This window comes from Schistocerca cancellata, chromosome 3, assembly GCF_023864275.1.
Source record: "Schistocerca cancellata isolate TAMUIC-IGC-003103 chromosome 3, iqSchCanc2.1, whole genome shotgun sequence".
Taxonomy (NCBI): Eukaryota; Metazoa; Arthropoda; class Insecta; order Orthoptera; family Acrididae; genus Schistocerca; species Schistocerca cancellata.
Genome location: NC_064628.1, coordinates 887,155,984 through 887,172,187, shown reverse-complemented (window position 1 = coordinate 887,172,187; position 16,204 = coordinate 887,155,984).

Here is a 16,204-nt window from a genome sequence, read left to right as displayed (position 1 = left end):
CCAGCAAATTAGGGACACTGTTGCTCCTGGGGTATCGGCGAGGACGATTCACAACCGTCTCCATGAAGCTGGGCTACGGTCCCGCACACCGTTAGGCCGTCTTCCGCTCACGCCCCAACATCGTGCAGCCCGCCTCCAGTGGTGTCGCGACAGGCGTGAATGGAGGGACGAATGGAGACGTGTCGTCTTCAGCGATGAGAGTCGCTTCTGCCTTGGTGCCAATGATGGTCGTATGCGTGTTTGGCGCCGTGCAGGTGAGCGCCACAATCGGGACTGCATACGACCGAGGCACACAGGGCCAACACCCGGCATCATGGTGTGGGGAGCGATCTCCTACACTGGCCGTACACCACTGGTGATCGTCGAGGGGACACTGAATAGTGCACGGTACATCCAAACCGTCATCGAACCCATCGTTCTACCATTCCTAGACCGGCAAGGGAACTTGCTGTTCCAACAGGACAATGCACGTCCGCATGTATCCCGTGCCACCCAACGTGCTCTAGAAGGTGTGAGTCAACTACCCTGGCCAGCAAGATCTCCGGATCTGTCCCCCATTGAGCATGTTTGGGACTGGATGAAGCGTCGTCTCACGCGGTCTGCACGTCCAGCACGAACGCTGGTCCAACTGAGGAGCCAGGTGGAAATGGCATGGCAAGGCGTTCCACAGGACTACAACCAGCATCTCTACGATCGTCTCCATGGGAGAATAGCAGCCTGCATTGCTGCGAAAGGTGGATATACACTGTACTAGTGCCGACATTGTGCATGCTCTGTTGCCTGTGTCTATGTGCCTGTGGTTCTGTCAGTGTGATCATGTGATGTATCTGACCCCAGGAATGTGTCAATAAAGTTTCCCCTTCCTGGGACAATGAATTCACGGTGTTCTTATTTCAATTTCCAGGAGTGTATATTGTAACAATTCTGGTCAGAAAAAATAACTGTTTCTTTAAATTTCTAAATCGAGCGGTTTTTTACAAGAAAATGAATATTCAGAACTTGTTTAAATAAAATGAAAATTATTTTAATACGGAGCAAGAAACATTTAAAAATGGCTCTAAGCACTATGGGACTTTACAGCTGAGGTCATCAGTCCCCTACATTTACAACTACTTGAACCTAACTAACCTAAGGACAACACACACAGCCATGCCCGAGGCAGGATTCGAACCTGCGACCGTGGCAGCAGCGCGGTTCCAGACTGAACGCGCCTAGAACCACTCGGCCACAGCAGCCGGCCGAGAACCATTCACTGCTCAACATTTGCATGACACCTCCCTCAGTTTTTTAATGTCCTACTATCCTTATGAGGTAACCCACCCGGTTAGCCGAGTGGTCTAACGCACGGCTATCCGGTCGGGAAGGAGCGCCTGGTCCCCGGCACGAACCCGCCCGGTGGATTTGTGTCGAGGTCCGGTGAACCGGCCAGACTGTGGATGGTTTTTAGGCGGTTTTCCATATGCCTCTGCGAATGCCCGCTGGTTCCCCTTATTCCGCCTCAGTTACACTATGTCGGCGATTGTTGCACAAACAAGTTCTCCACGTACCCGTACACCACCATTACTCTACCACGCAAACATAGGGGTTACACTCGTCTGGTGTGAGACGTTCCCTGGGGAGTCCACCGGGGGCCGAACCGCACAATAACCCTAGGTTCGGTGTGGGGCGACGGAAGGGTGAACTGGTCTGCGGTAGTCGTCGTGGGGTTGTGGACCACTGCGGCTGCGGCGGGGACGGAGCCTCTCCGTCGTTTCTAGGTCCCCGGTTAACATACAATACAATACAATACAGTACAATCCTTACGAGGTTATACCAGATCGGACACGTGAACGTGTACTTTTGCATAACACTAAATCTGCCTCCTCGTCCATTTCAGCCATATGACGGTGGGAAAAATTTGATTGTAACCTGCGCATTATCCAAAACCATTCTTCGTTCGTAGTTACAACCCTGTCTTTTATCGTTGAAACTTCCCTCTCTGCCTATACAAGCTGCATTTTTTTGTGAAAAAGAAACCACTGCGACACTGGGTATTATCAGTGCTTGGACTTCACTTTAGATGTCGTGTCTGTCAGTGTCTGTTTGATTAGTCGCAGTGTCTTGCCGTCGAAACCTTGTTCACGTAGAATGTTGAACAATGACTGGTAATCGATGGAGTCATATGCCTTCTTGAAATCAACGAAGGTGCGTAAGACTGGACTCTTCCTGAGAGCTTTGGTTTTCAGGGTAGTCTTCAGACTGGAGATTTGTTCCGCTCAAGAGTGACCATGTTGGAAGCCTTCCTGGTACTCGCCGATCTTATGTTCCAGTTGGTTCAGTGTTCTTTGAAGTAGGAACGCTGAGAATACCTTGTACGTGACCTGTAATTAGTGAGATGTCCCTGTAATTTTTCGCATCTCTGGGGTCACCCTTTATTGCAAACGGTGGATCAGCGCACATTTCCAGTCGTCGGGCAACTTTTCTGACGTCCATATGTCTGTGATGATCTGTGTGAGTTCTATGAGTGAGTTTGGTCCGAGGTTTTCAGTGGTTCGGCCACTATGCCGTCGTCACCAGATGTCCTGTTGTTTTTGAGGCCGAGGATCTGCTTTGTGTCGAGGGTAGTGAGTCTGTGTGTCTGTCTGGAGGTTATTCGTCTGGAAATCTCTCTGTGTGTTCTGTCTGCCTTCGTAGAGCAGCGGTATTGTTACCGCCTACCACGCAAGGGGGCCGGGTCCGATTCCGGGCAGGGGACTGAGTGCTGTGTGTCTTTCATCATCATCGACACGCAAGTCGCCGAAGTGGCCTCAGCTGACAAGACTTGCCATACGGCGGCCGAACCCCGAAGGGGATATCCCAACCAATAACTGCCATACGATCATTTCATTTCATTTCTGTGGGTTCTGCGCAATTAAGAAGTTCTGAGAAGTACTGTGCCACCACCTTGCAGTTCTCATTATCCGTCAGTGCCAGTTTTCCGTCGCTATTTCAAAAGCAGAGGTTCGGTGGTATGTATTATTATTATTAACGAAGTACTTCATGGGTGAACGGCCACAATATTTCAGCAAACGACTACGTTCCCGACATCAGCTGTGATGATGAACTGGCAGCTTGGGAGCAGGCGCGACACTTTAATCTCGTCGCCTACTCCCCCTCCGCCTGCCCTTCCTCCGTCCGCTGCCCGCAGTCCTCCCCCACTCCTCCAGCCGGCACATTGCTCCGGCTTAGGTTCACACACTTGTACGTCTGCCAAAAGCACCTCTGCTGTTCCTGCACCTATGCCCGAAGTCAGTTTGTTGTGGAGTTCAACGTACTGATTTTGGAGCACGCCTTGTGTTAGCACGTGGTCGACCTTAGTTTACTTCGACTCTTTGTTCTGTGAATAGTTCTTTTTCAGACTCGCTAGACCTTTCTATGTCTTTATTTGTTGAATTATTGGTCGTGATATAACGAGTTAATACACTACTGGCCATTAAAATTGCTACACCAAGAAGAAATGCACATGATAAACGGGTATTCATTGGACAAATATATTATGCTAGAACTGACATGTGATTACATTTTCATGCAATTTGGGTGCATAGATCCTGAGAAATCTGTACCCAGAACATCCACCTTTCGCCGTAATAACGGCCTTGGTACGCTTTGGCATTGAGTCAAACAGAGCTTGGATGGCGTGTACAGGTACAGCTGCCCATGCAGCTTCAACACGATACCACAGTTTATCAAGAGTAGTGACTGGCGTACTGTGACGAGCTAGTTGCTCACCCTCCATTGACCAGACGTTTTCAATTGGTGAGAGATCTGGAGAATGTGCTGGACAGGGAAGCAGTTGAACATTTTCTGTATTCAGAAAGGCCCGTACAGGACCTGCAACATGGAGTCGTGCATTATCCTGCTGAAATGTAGGGTTTCGCAGGGATCGAATGAAGGGTAGAGCCACGGGTCGTAACTCATCTGAAATGTAACGTCCACTGTTCAAAATGCCGTCAATGCGAACAAGAGGTGACCGAGACGTGTAACCAATGGAACGCCATACCATCACGCCGGGTGATACGCCAGTATGGCGATGACGAGTACACGCTTCCAATGTGCGTTCACCGCGATGTCACCAAACACGGATGTGACCATCATTAAGCTGTATACGGAACCTGGATTCATCCGAAGAAATGACGTTTTGCCATTCGTGCACCCAGGTTCGTCGTTGAGTACACCATCGCAGGCGCTCCTGTCTGTGATGCAGAGTCAAGGGTAACCGCAGCCATGGTCTCCGAGCTGATAGTCCATGCTGCCGCAAACGTCGTCGAACTGTTCGTGCAGATGGTTGTTGTCTTACAAACGTCTGCATCTGTTGACTCAGGGACCGAGACGTGGCTGCACGATTCGCTACAGCCATGCGGATAAGATGCCTGTCATCTCGACTGCTAGTGATACGAGGCCCTTGGGATCCAGCACGGCGTTCCGTATTACCCTCCTGAACCCACCGATTCCATATTCTGCTAACAGTCGTTGGATCTCGACCAACGCGAGCAACAAAGTCGCGATACGATAAACTGCAATCGTGATAGGTTACAATCCGACCTTTATCAAAGTCGAAAACGCGATGGTACGCATTTCTCCTCCTTACACGAGGCATCACAACAACGTTTCACCAGGTAACGCCGGTCAACTGCTGTTTGTGTATGAGAAATCGGTTGGAAACTTTCCTTAAATCAGCACGCTGTAGGTGTCGCCACCGGCGCCAACCTTGTGTGAATACTGTGAAAAGCTAACCATTTGCATATCACAGCATCTTCTTCCGTCGGTTAAATTTCGCGTCTGTAGCACGTCATCTTCGTGGTGTAGCAATTTTAATGGCCAGTAGTGTACAATCGTTTGCGAACTTGCTAGCTGTAACTTAAAAGTTAGACACATGTTTATGTATAGGCTTCAGCTGCCGAACAGCGAACCCCTGCACTCCTAATGCCCAGAAACCGCTCACAACGGAGCCTTCACCACTGCCCTAATCTCCTGCACTCACTAAACCGTCTGCTCAGTTACCTTCCACGCCATCCACATCTACTGATCGCCAACAGCTAGTAAAATTCCAGCTTTATATGCACCTGTTGGCGTGAATGACGCTCAATGGGGATAATTTCTCTGCTCCATACAGCCACATTTGGCGTACCTTTTTTTTTTTTTTTTTCACGTGAGTTGAGCCACCAACATTCATGCACTTGGACAAATGTGTGTAAGGTAAACGCACAAATTTACAACTACTGTTTGTGTTACGTCTTTTATCCCCCCTCCCCCCCCCCCCAGCACACACACACATATACGAGAGTTATTCGGAAAGTAAGGTCCGATAGATCACAAAATATAATGTACAAACAAAAAATATTTTGAAACTTCCTGGAAGATTAAAACTGTGTGCCCGACCGAGATTCGAACTCGGGACCTTTGCCTTTCGCGGGCAAGCGCTCTACCATCTGAGCTACCGAAGCACGACTCACGCCCAGTACTCAGAGCTTTACTTCTGCCAGTATCTCGTCTCCTACCTTCCAAACTTTACAGAAGCTCTCCTGCGAACCTTGCAGAACTAGAAAGAACCTGAAAGAACCTGAAAGAAAGGATATAGCGGAGACATGGCTTAGCCACAGCCTGGGGGATGTTTCCAGAATGAGATTTTCACTCTGCAGCGGAGTGTGCGCTGATATGAAACTTCGGGCACACAGTTTTAATCTGCCAGGAAGTTTCATATCAGCGCACACTCCGCTGCAGAGTGAAAATCTCATTCTGGAAAAAATATTTTATTTGCAACAGTTAGCCACACCTTCGAGCCACTTCTCTACATAGTCACTGCTCCGGCTTAGACATTTGTCGTAGCGTTGTACCAACTTTCCAGTACCCTCGTCATAGAAGGCATCCGCCTGTGCTTTCCGCCAATTCTCTACGCTGGTCTGCAGCAGTATCTCTGTGCCATGATGGTGTCTTCATAACCAGCGATTCAAGTGAGCAGAGAAGAAAATCACACAGCCAAGTCCGGCCTGTATGGAGCGGGATCAAACACTTCCCGTCTTAAACGCTGCAGCTGCGTCCTCATTTCCCCTCCAATGTGCGGCCGCGAATTGCCATGAAGAAGGAAATGTATTATACTTGCGTTACGTGAGATTGCATAAAATAAGGCCAAATCTCTCAGCAGGTACCCTTAATTCATGGGAGACACTATTTTCTAGCAGTCTTTACGTGCTCACAGGCGATAGATGGGCATGTTAGAGACATCGCCCAATGGATTCCAGCTGTTTATGAATGTCGAACGACAAATAAAAATCCGGTGGCACAACGTTGAAAAGCCGCTTGCCTTTCAATGAAAAAATATAATAGAAGGTTTACTCTAAAGTCTTTTAACGCAGTAGCACAGTTATTCAAGTCTGAACAGGGCAGCCCTTGTGGACCAGACTTTGCAGTAGACGACTTATAGTACAGTATCTGTTCAGATACACGAAGGAGGTGTGGTTGGTATCCTCTTCCACACTGCAGTCGCACTACGAGTCAATCATCAAGCTGACGCGATGATTTACTTACTATAGCGGTTGTGGCTTAGTGTGAGGCGTATTGAAGTGTTATTAGATCTTCTGGAGCATTGATGTTTCCCTTCATAGAAAACAACGATTACCACTGTGTAAATATTGCCATAATATTTCCCTTTATACTTGGATAACTTATACTATCATACAATCCAATTACATCTGATTACCAATTTGAGGAAGTTTATAAGATCTTAAGCTGATACTCTTAAGTATTTTTAGCAAATAATCGTGTACTGATTTATAAAAAAATATTTCTGATTTTATCCTCTAGGTAAAGAATTAAGTAATTATCAAAGTTTTTTCCCTATACACCGTGTGAGCAAAATAAAACTTTTGTGAAGTATGTTTCATTCACTTTGAAATAGACAGCGCAGTTAAAACATCTGCCCTGGGAGCATATGAAGTAGGTTGGAGTCCCTAAATTAAGATGGACGACATACACTGACGGAAAAAAATCATAAGACCAGAAAACAACGTAATGAAATTTCGGGAATACATTTGTCTAGGTGACATATTTAAGTGATTCATATTGAAAGATCACAGGTTAATGTAAGAGCAAGATAAACTGTTGGAAATGTGAACTGCTGGTAAATTAATAACCAGTATAATAGGCAGAATGATGGATGAAGGCACGAAAACGTGCACGCATTGTTGTACATGTTCCGGATGTCAGTTTGTTGGGTGGAGTTCCATGCCTGTTGCACTTAGTCGCTCAATAAAGGAAATGTTAATGCTAGCTGTGGATCACGTTGGAGCTGTGGTCCCAGCATGTCAAAGTGACATGTTGACACTCCGTAGAACATGTTGGGTTACAACAGCAGTATGTGAGCAAGCGTTATCCTGTTGGGAAACAGGCCCTGGAATACTGGTCATGAGTGACAACTCAGCCGGTCGAATCACTAGATTAACGGGCAGATCTGCAGTCAGGATGCGTTGGATAACCACGGGAGGGCTCCTGCTGTCGTATGAAATCGCACCTGAGGCCGTAACTCGAGGCGTAGGTCAAGTGTGGCTGGCACGGAGACAGGCTGTTTGGAAGCCCTCAACTGACCTCGTTCTAACCAACACACGACCGCCATTGGCATCGAGGCAGAGCCAGCAAAAACACAATACACCTCAACCCCGCTGTCCAATGAGTTCACATGCTGTCAGGACAGGTAATGTAAGTTGGGTTGCGTATCTCAAAGTGAATTAAACATACTGCGCATAAGTTTTCTTTGGTCGCCCTGTGTACGTATAGTAAAAAAAAAAAAAAAAAAAAAAAAAAAAAAAAAAAAAAAACTTTGGAAAGTATGTTATTCTTTGCCTAGAGCCTAAAATCTGAAACACACAATATACACTCCTGGAAATGGAAAAAAGAACACATTGACACCGGTGTGTCAGACCCACCATACTTGCTCCGGACACTGCGAGAGGGCTGTACAAGCAATGATCACACGCACGGCACAGCGGACACACCAGGAACCGCGGTGTTGGCCGTCGAATGGCGCTAGCTGCGCAGCATTTGTGCACCGCCGCCGTCAGTGTCAGGCAGTTTGCCGTGGCATACGGAGCTCCATCGCAGTCTTTAACACTGGTAGCATGCCGCGACAGCGTGGACGTGAACCATATGTGCAGTTGACGGACTTTGAGCGAGGGCGTATAGTGGGCATGCGGGAGGCCGGGTGGACGTACCGCCGAATTGCTCAACACGTGGGGCGTGAGGTCTCCACAGTACATCGATGTTGTCGCCAGTGGTCGGCGGAAGGTGCACGTGCCCGTCGACCTGGGACCGGATCGCAGCGACGCACGGATGCACGCCAAGACCGTAGGATCCTACGCAGTGCCGTAGGGGACCGCACCGCCACTTCCCAGCAAATTAGGGACACTGTTGCTCCTGGGGTATCGGCGAGGACCATTCGCAACCGTCTCCATGAAGCTGGGCTACGGTCCCGCACACCGTTAGGCCGTCTTCCGGTCACGCCCCAACATCGTGCAGCCCGCCTCCAGTGGTGTCGCGACAGGCGTGAATGGAGGGACGAATGGAGACGTGTCGTCTTCAGCGATGAGAGTCGCTTCTGCCTTGGTGCCAATGATGGTCGTATGCGTGTTTGGCGCCGTGCAGGTGAGCGCCACAATCAGGACTGCATACGACCGAGGCACACAGGGCCAACACCCGGCATCATGGTGGGAGCGATCTCCTACACTGGCCGTACACCACAGGTGATCGTCGAGGGGACACTGAATAGTGCACGGTACATCCAAACCGTCATCGAACCCATCGTTCTACCATTCCTAGATCGGCAAGGGAACTTGCTGTTCCAACAGGACAATGCACGTCTGCATGTATCCCGTGGCACCCAACGTGCTCTAGAAGGTGTAAGTCAACTACCCTGGCCAGCAAGATCTCCGGATCTGTCCCCCATTGAGCATGTTTGGGACTGGATGAAGCGTCGTCTCACGCGGTCTGCACGTCCAGCACTAACGCTGGTCCAACTGAGGCGCCAGGTGGAAATGGCATGGCAAGCCGTTCCACAGGACTACATCGAGCATCTCTACGATCGTCTCCATGGGAGAATAGCAGCCTGCATTGCTGCGAAAGGTGGATATACACTGTACTAGTGCCGACATTGTGCATGCTCTGTTGCCTGTGTCTATGTGCCTGTGGTTCTGTCAGTGTGATCATGTGATGTATCTGACCCCAGGAATGTGTCAATAAAGTTTCCCCTTCCTGGGACAATGAATTCACGGTGTTCTTATTTCAATTTCCAGGAGTGTACCTCAACCCTGCCCTCCTATGAGTTCTCTCTTAACACCACTGAAGTCGCAACTGAAGGCAGTTCGGGGCCAGTGGAAAGGACGCTACAGTGTGTCTGTCTCGGAGCTGTCCTTGAAGTAACCGATTTGTAACAATTTGCCATTGCAGATGCAGTACGATACGCCAGAGCCCCAGGCCGAAGACGATGGTCTTCCTTCTCGGTCAAGCCTCGTGGCAGTCGTGAGCGGCCGAGCGGTTCTAGGCGCTTCAGTCTGGAACCGCGTGACCGCTACGGTCGCAGGTTCGAATCCTGCCTCGGGCATGGGTGTTTGTGATGTCCTTAGGTCAGTTAGGTTTAAGTAGTTCTAAGTTCTAGGGGACTGATGACCACAGATGTTAAGTCCCATAGTGCTCAGAGCCATTTGAACCATTTTTGAACCAGTCGTGAGCCCGGTGTTCTTGAGAATGCATATTTTCGTGAGGCTGCTGTCAATATTAATTTACAGTGGCTACATTCCTGTAAAGCCTGTCTGCAATATCGGAGAAGGAGCATCCAGTATCTCGTTGCCCAATGACACGGCCTCGTTCAAACTCAGTGACGCGTTGATAAAGGCACTCTCCACTAATGTCAATTCGTCACGTTGAATCCCAATGGTAACTAACGCTGACCGCAAACCTGATTTACATTCTCATAGTGGCGCAAGTAGCGCCTCTTTCTATACGACTGGTACGAAATTTTTGACGGACAGCATCTCTCAGATGTAGAAACACGCGGATCATAGGAAATTTGTGGTGAGGTCTTATGGGACCAAACTGCTGAGGTCATCGGTTCCTAAACTTGCACACTACTTAATTTAACGCAAACTAAAGCTATGGCCGACACACACACCCATGCCCGAGGGAGGATTCGAACCTCTGACGATGGCACGAGGATCTACTTTCGTTTGTCAGAAAACTACTTCCTGTTGTTGCTATTTTTTCCGCCATTGTATTTTCTGGACCAATTTTATTTTGCCCACTGTACATATTTCTCGACGCATCGTTAGTGCCTACTGTGGGCAGGTTACCACACTTCAGTAAAGGCACAATCTGGTTGCCGAGTGCAACATCACTTTGTAATGCCGGCGATATGGAAAGTGTCCATTATGTAATTATCCGGGCTGTTATGCCGTGGTCGGTTGATGAATTCTGTGGTGATTCCCAACGTTTCGTCTCCGACTGCGGGAGACATCTTCAAGGGGGTCCGTAGCTTGATGGAAGGTCCAACACACACACTGGCTCGCTACTGACTGCCGCTAACTTCCGTGTCCGCGCGCCCCCGCGCCGCGGCGTGACGTCACGTGTTTTGAAAACGTCAGTGCAATTGACCGCTGTCCGTCGCCGTCGATCGCCGTTGCCATCACCCAGTAGTGGGCGGGTGGTAGACATCTTCTTCAACACCGGCATCCTTATACCGTTTAATTTGACGCCCTCCTCCTTTCGGTTGAAATTATTTGGGTGTTTAGCGATTTCGATTGCCTCCCTGTAGAGCCTTTCGTAATATCCGCTCGTGGCCGCTAGTACTTGCGTCTCCTCGAAACGATTATTGTGGTTCCCTGGCTGGAAAGCATGCTCCGCAACAGCTGATCGTTCCGTTTCTCCTCTTCTACAATTTCCCTTGTGCTCTTCCAAACGTTTAGAAACAGTTCTTTTAGTGGTACCCACATAAACATCACCACAGCTGCACGGGATCCTATACACTCCAGCTTTTTCCAATGGTGTACGAGCGTCCTTGGCAGGCCTAAGGTATTCCTGTATCTTCCTGGTGGGCTTGTAAATTACGGTAATATTCCGCTTCGTCAAGATCCTCCCTATTCTTTCCGTTACATTTTTAACAAACGGCAGGAAAACCTTAGATTTTGCAGTAGCCTGTACGTCAGTATGATTTCTGCGTGGCTGCCTCAACGCTCGTTTTATTTCGGCGGACGAATATCCGTTCTTCGTTAGTGCATTGTGGAGATGTTCCATCTCAGCGTCGAGCAACTCAGGTTCACAAATATTTCTAGTTTACATTCCGGCCGTGAAAGTTTACATTTTAGTAATATGGAAAGTGCTTTCCCCTTTGTGCCACCACGCGATAAGAAGCCACACTACCCTCCATAGTCCCCTGTCGCTCTATTTCTCAGCTTAGGGGCATCCTCAGGCACGCCACACAGCGCATTATAGATTTTATTGATATTAAGGCACGCGACGTCATATCTGGACGACAGGCAATGCGGAAATTCGTTGTGGTGTGCGTACTGTAAGACCTTCGGTACACACACCTTCAGATTATTTGACTTGTCGCTCTAGCGAAGTAGGCGAGTGTCAGCAATATGTCTCCTGGTCTTATCGTGGCGTGTTTATCTTCTGCCGTTAGGTCAGATGATAGAAATTCCACTTGCACGCATAGAGTAGCAGATTGACGGTGACCAACTTCAAATAGAATTTGATTAATTTTCACACACATTTATTAAAATAATAAAGATCGTAGACATTACGTAACTTGATTCTGGATGCAGTTTACAATTTACAATCTGAAGTTCCCTTGGTCTTGGTACGTTAATCTTATTCTCACATATCTCTGATACTTGACAAAGTGTCTATACATTTATCTTCATGGCTATGTATAGGAATATGATAATCTTATTAGGCGCAGACTGAAACTTGACTATAGACTAATGCAGACTGGTACAGACTAATGCAGACTGACTAATCGGAGGTCTGTACACTCGTTATAATACCTCGTGCGTTCAGGTATCACTGCACGAGTGTGATCCGCGAGGAGAAAAATTTCTACGTTAGCAGCAATCTCATTGGCTGCGTTACATATTAATACGCGGATCGGCGGAATCAGAATTTGGTCCGTCTCAGACAGCGCCATCTCGTAGTGCGGAGGCGGACAAGCGCTGCGCCTGCGCTGTTGTGCTTAGCGGGGCGCGCTCTAGTGGGAGAGTTGTGTACGCGCTGACTACGCGGAACTATGTACACAACATTCGTACACACGACTCATTTCTGTAGCTTCTTTCACAATTCGAAAAGGGCTCGTAGTGGTACGCAACTTGGGTAGAGCACTGTGTGAGTGAACCCATTATGTAATGGCGGTTTTAAGGGGCTCCGGAACGCCCTATACTTGCAATGTTAAACTAACGCTTATAAATTACATCTTTCCTCACAAAGTATTTGAGGTAGGAAGTTGAACTTTTTACAGATTATTTATTGGAATATGGGCTACAACTTAACACAGGGATTTTACAAAATTTTAGTTCAGTTATTAAAGATGATTTTTTTTCAATTGTAATGAAAATTCACAACATTTTTTTGCAATTTTTTATTTATGTATTAAAAAATATACAGTTTTTTGGAAAAAGGCTGTGTTAAATTATGCAGAAGGTACTGTGTAACATTTACTGAAAGTTTGAAACAAATATGTTTGGAAGATCCTTAGAAAACATGTAATTAGTATGAGAAAATAAAAGTTTTGGGAATCGAGCGACAAAGATTGGATTAACTTCTTAGTGCATTCCAGGTCCATGGGATGGATTATCTTCATCCTCTGCAAACTCCTCCTCCAGCTTCCTCTTGTTCCTCCTCCTGTTTACTCTTGCTTGTATTTCTAGACTCTTTACAGCCCTGTCTGCAGCCCGAAGGCGTCCCTTGTCCAAAGCAAGCATCGCTCGTACCATGTTAGAACCTATCTTCATTCCCATATTTCTAAATACCTTGCACCTTAGAATGTTGCCATCATTGAAAGTCGCAACAGCATCATACACACCAAAGTGAAGTGTTTCTATTCCAACAAATACAGTCTTGGGGATTCTCGACCATATAACACTATTTACACTTTCATTGCGGTTTTGAGTTTTTCCGTGAATACACTTTTTCAACAGTTCAGGTGCTGCTAAGTCTCTGAAAATAGGTTAGCCACAACCCATCCTTTATCTCACATCACTAAAATGTACCTGATGAACACGGACGTTAATAATAACACCATTTGACAGCAGTTTAACAGCGCCACAGTGGGTCACGCCCATGTAGAACACATTTCAAAAAAAATTTAAAAATAGTTGTAGTCTTCAGAATTGAATAAATTATATATCTATTAAAAGGTAATAGTCTGCAGATTCAGAAAACGCAAAAAAGTAAAAATTGAACTTTTCATGATTTTGAGCCTCTCCGGAGCCCCTTAAGGCACTCGGCAAGTAATGGTGGCCAAGACGCCCCTTCCCGCGCGCGCCTTGATGACGTTGACGTCAGAGACAGCCTTTCTCGCCCCCCCCGTCCATGCTACCCTCTGCGCGCTGCCCCTGACGCCGCCACGTAATTAGCTGCTTTGCCTGTCAGCGGCAGGTCCACTCCCAGCAGGACCGGGGGCAGACTTCGGCGCAGGAGGGCCCGTCTTGCCAGCGACACCCCGCTGAGACGGCCTGTTACACCCCTCATCCCAACCGCGAAGCGACGCGCGGATTTATTTATTCAGCGTCTGATGCTCTTATCCAGTCACATGTACATTAATACATACAAAAATGGAACAGCAGACCACCACTTAAATAAAGAAAAAGAGAAAATCCAACATACACTATGTGATCAAAAGTATCCGGACGCCTGGCTAAAAATGACTTATAAGTTCGTGGCACCCTCCATCGGTAATGCTGGATTTCAATACGGTTGATGACAGCTTCCACCCTCGCAGGCAAACGTTCAGTCAGGTGCTGGGAGGTTTATTGGGGAATGGCAGTCCATTCTTCAAGGAGTACTGCACTGAGGAAAGGTATCGACGTTGGTCGGTGAGGCCTGGCACCAAGTCAGCGTTCCAAAACATCCCAAAAGTGTTCTGTAGGATTCAGGTCAGGACTCTGTGCAGGCCAGTCCGTTACAGTGATGTTACTGTCGCGTAACCACTCCGCCACAGGCCGTGCATTCTGAACAGTTGCTCGATCGTGTTGGAAGCCATTCCCGAATTTCTCTCGAACATTGGGAAGGAAGAAGGTGCTTAAAACATCAATGTAGGCTTGTACTGTGAGAGTGCCCCCTCCATGAAAATCACCAACACACCATAAAAACATCATTATCATCAGTTTTCTGCTATATTAGCAGGTCCTTTGCCTCTCCATTTTCTGCGATCGATTGCTTCCTTCTTAAGGCTGCTGTATGTTGTACCGTCCATCATGTCATCCAGTATCTGGAATCTCTTCCTTCCTCGCTTCCTTTTCCCTTCTACATAACCTTCTAAAACGGTTTTTATCAGTCCGTCATTCTTTCTTGATATATGCCCAATCCAATTTCTTTTTCTTGGTTCAAAAAAATGGTTCAAATGGCTCTGAGCACTATGGGACTTAACTTCTATGGTCATCAGTCCCCTAGAACTTAGAACTACTTAAACCTAACTAACCTAAGGACATCACACACATCCATGCCCGAGGCAGGATTCGAACCTGCGACCGTAGCAGTCGCGCGGCTCCGGACTGAGCGCCTAGACCACCGCGGCCGGCAATTTCTTTTTCTTCTTTTTATTAAATCTAGTAACTCTTTTTCCTCTCCCACTCGTCTCAGTACCTCTTCACTTTTTACCCTGTCCATCCAATTTATTCTTTCCATCCTCCGCCATGTCCACATCTCAAAAGCTTCCAGCCTTTCTCTGTCTTTCTTCCTCAAAGTCCATGTTTCAGCGCCATATGGAAGAACACTCAATAAAATATCTTTTATGAGTCTCTTCCTGAGTTCTCTGTGCAAACCGCTGCAGGAAATTCTCCTTTCCTTATAAAATGCCTCTTTTGCCATTGCTATCCTTATTTTAATTTCTGTTGTGCACTTCCAGTCTGTGTCTATCCTGCTTCCAAGACACTTAAAATTTTCCCCTGTTCTAGTATTCCTCCATTCAGTATAATTTTTATTTCCTTATTTCCTCCTAGTGCCAATACTTCTGTTTTCTTTGTGTTAATTTTCATTCCATAATTTTTTCTGATAGCTTCAATGGTGTCCACCAAATCCTGTAATTCCTTTTCCCCTGTGGTTAGAAGGACCATGTCATCAGCAAACTTCAAACACCCTACTCTTCTTCCTCCAATTTCTACTCCTTTGTCATCTAATGAGCACTGGTCAATCATATTTTCCAAGTAGAGGTTAAAAAAAAAAAACCACCGCCTCCGAATTTTACTGTTGGCACTACACACGCTGGCAGATGACGTTCACCCGGCATTCACGATACCCACACCCTGCCATCGGATCGCCACATTCTGTACCGTGATTGGTCACTCCATACAATCTTTTTCCACTGTTCAATCGTCCAATGTTTATGCTCCTTACACCAAGCGAGATGTCGTTTGGCATTTACCGGCGTGATGTGTGGCTTATGACCATGAAATCCAAGTTTTCTCACCTCCCGCCTAACTGTCATAGTACTTGCAGTGGATCCTGTTTGGAATTCCTGTGTGATGGTCTGGATAGATGTCTGCCTAGTACACTTTACGACCCTCTTCAACTGTCGGCGGTCTCTGTCAGTCAACAGACGAGGTCGGCCTGTATGCTTTTGTGCTGTACGTGTCCCTTCACGTTTCCACTTCTATATCACATCGGAAACAGTGGACCTAGGGATGTTTAGGAGTGTGCAAATTTCACTTACAGACATATGACATAAATGACACCCAATCACCTGACCACGTTTGAAGTCCGTGAGTTCTGCGTGGCGTCCCATTCTGCTCTCTCACGACGTCTAATGACTACTGAGGTCGCTGGTATGGAGTACCTGGCAGTAGGTGGCAGCAAAATGCACCCAATATGAAAAACGTATGTTTTTGGAGGTTCAAATGGTTCAAATGGCTCTGAGCACTATGGGACTCAACATCTTAGGTCATAAGTCCCCTAGAACTTAGAACTATTTAAAACTAACTAACCTAAGGAC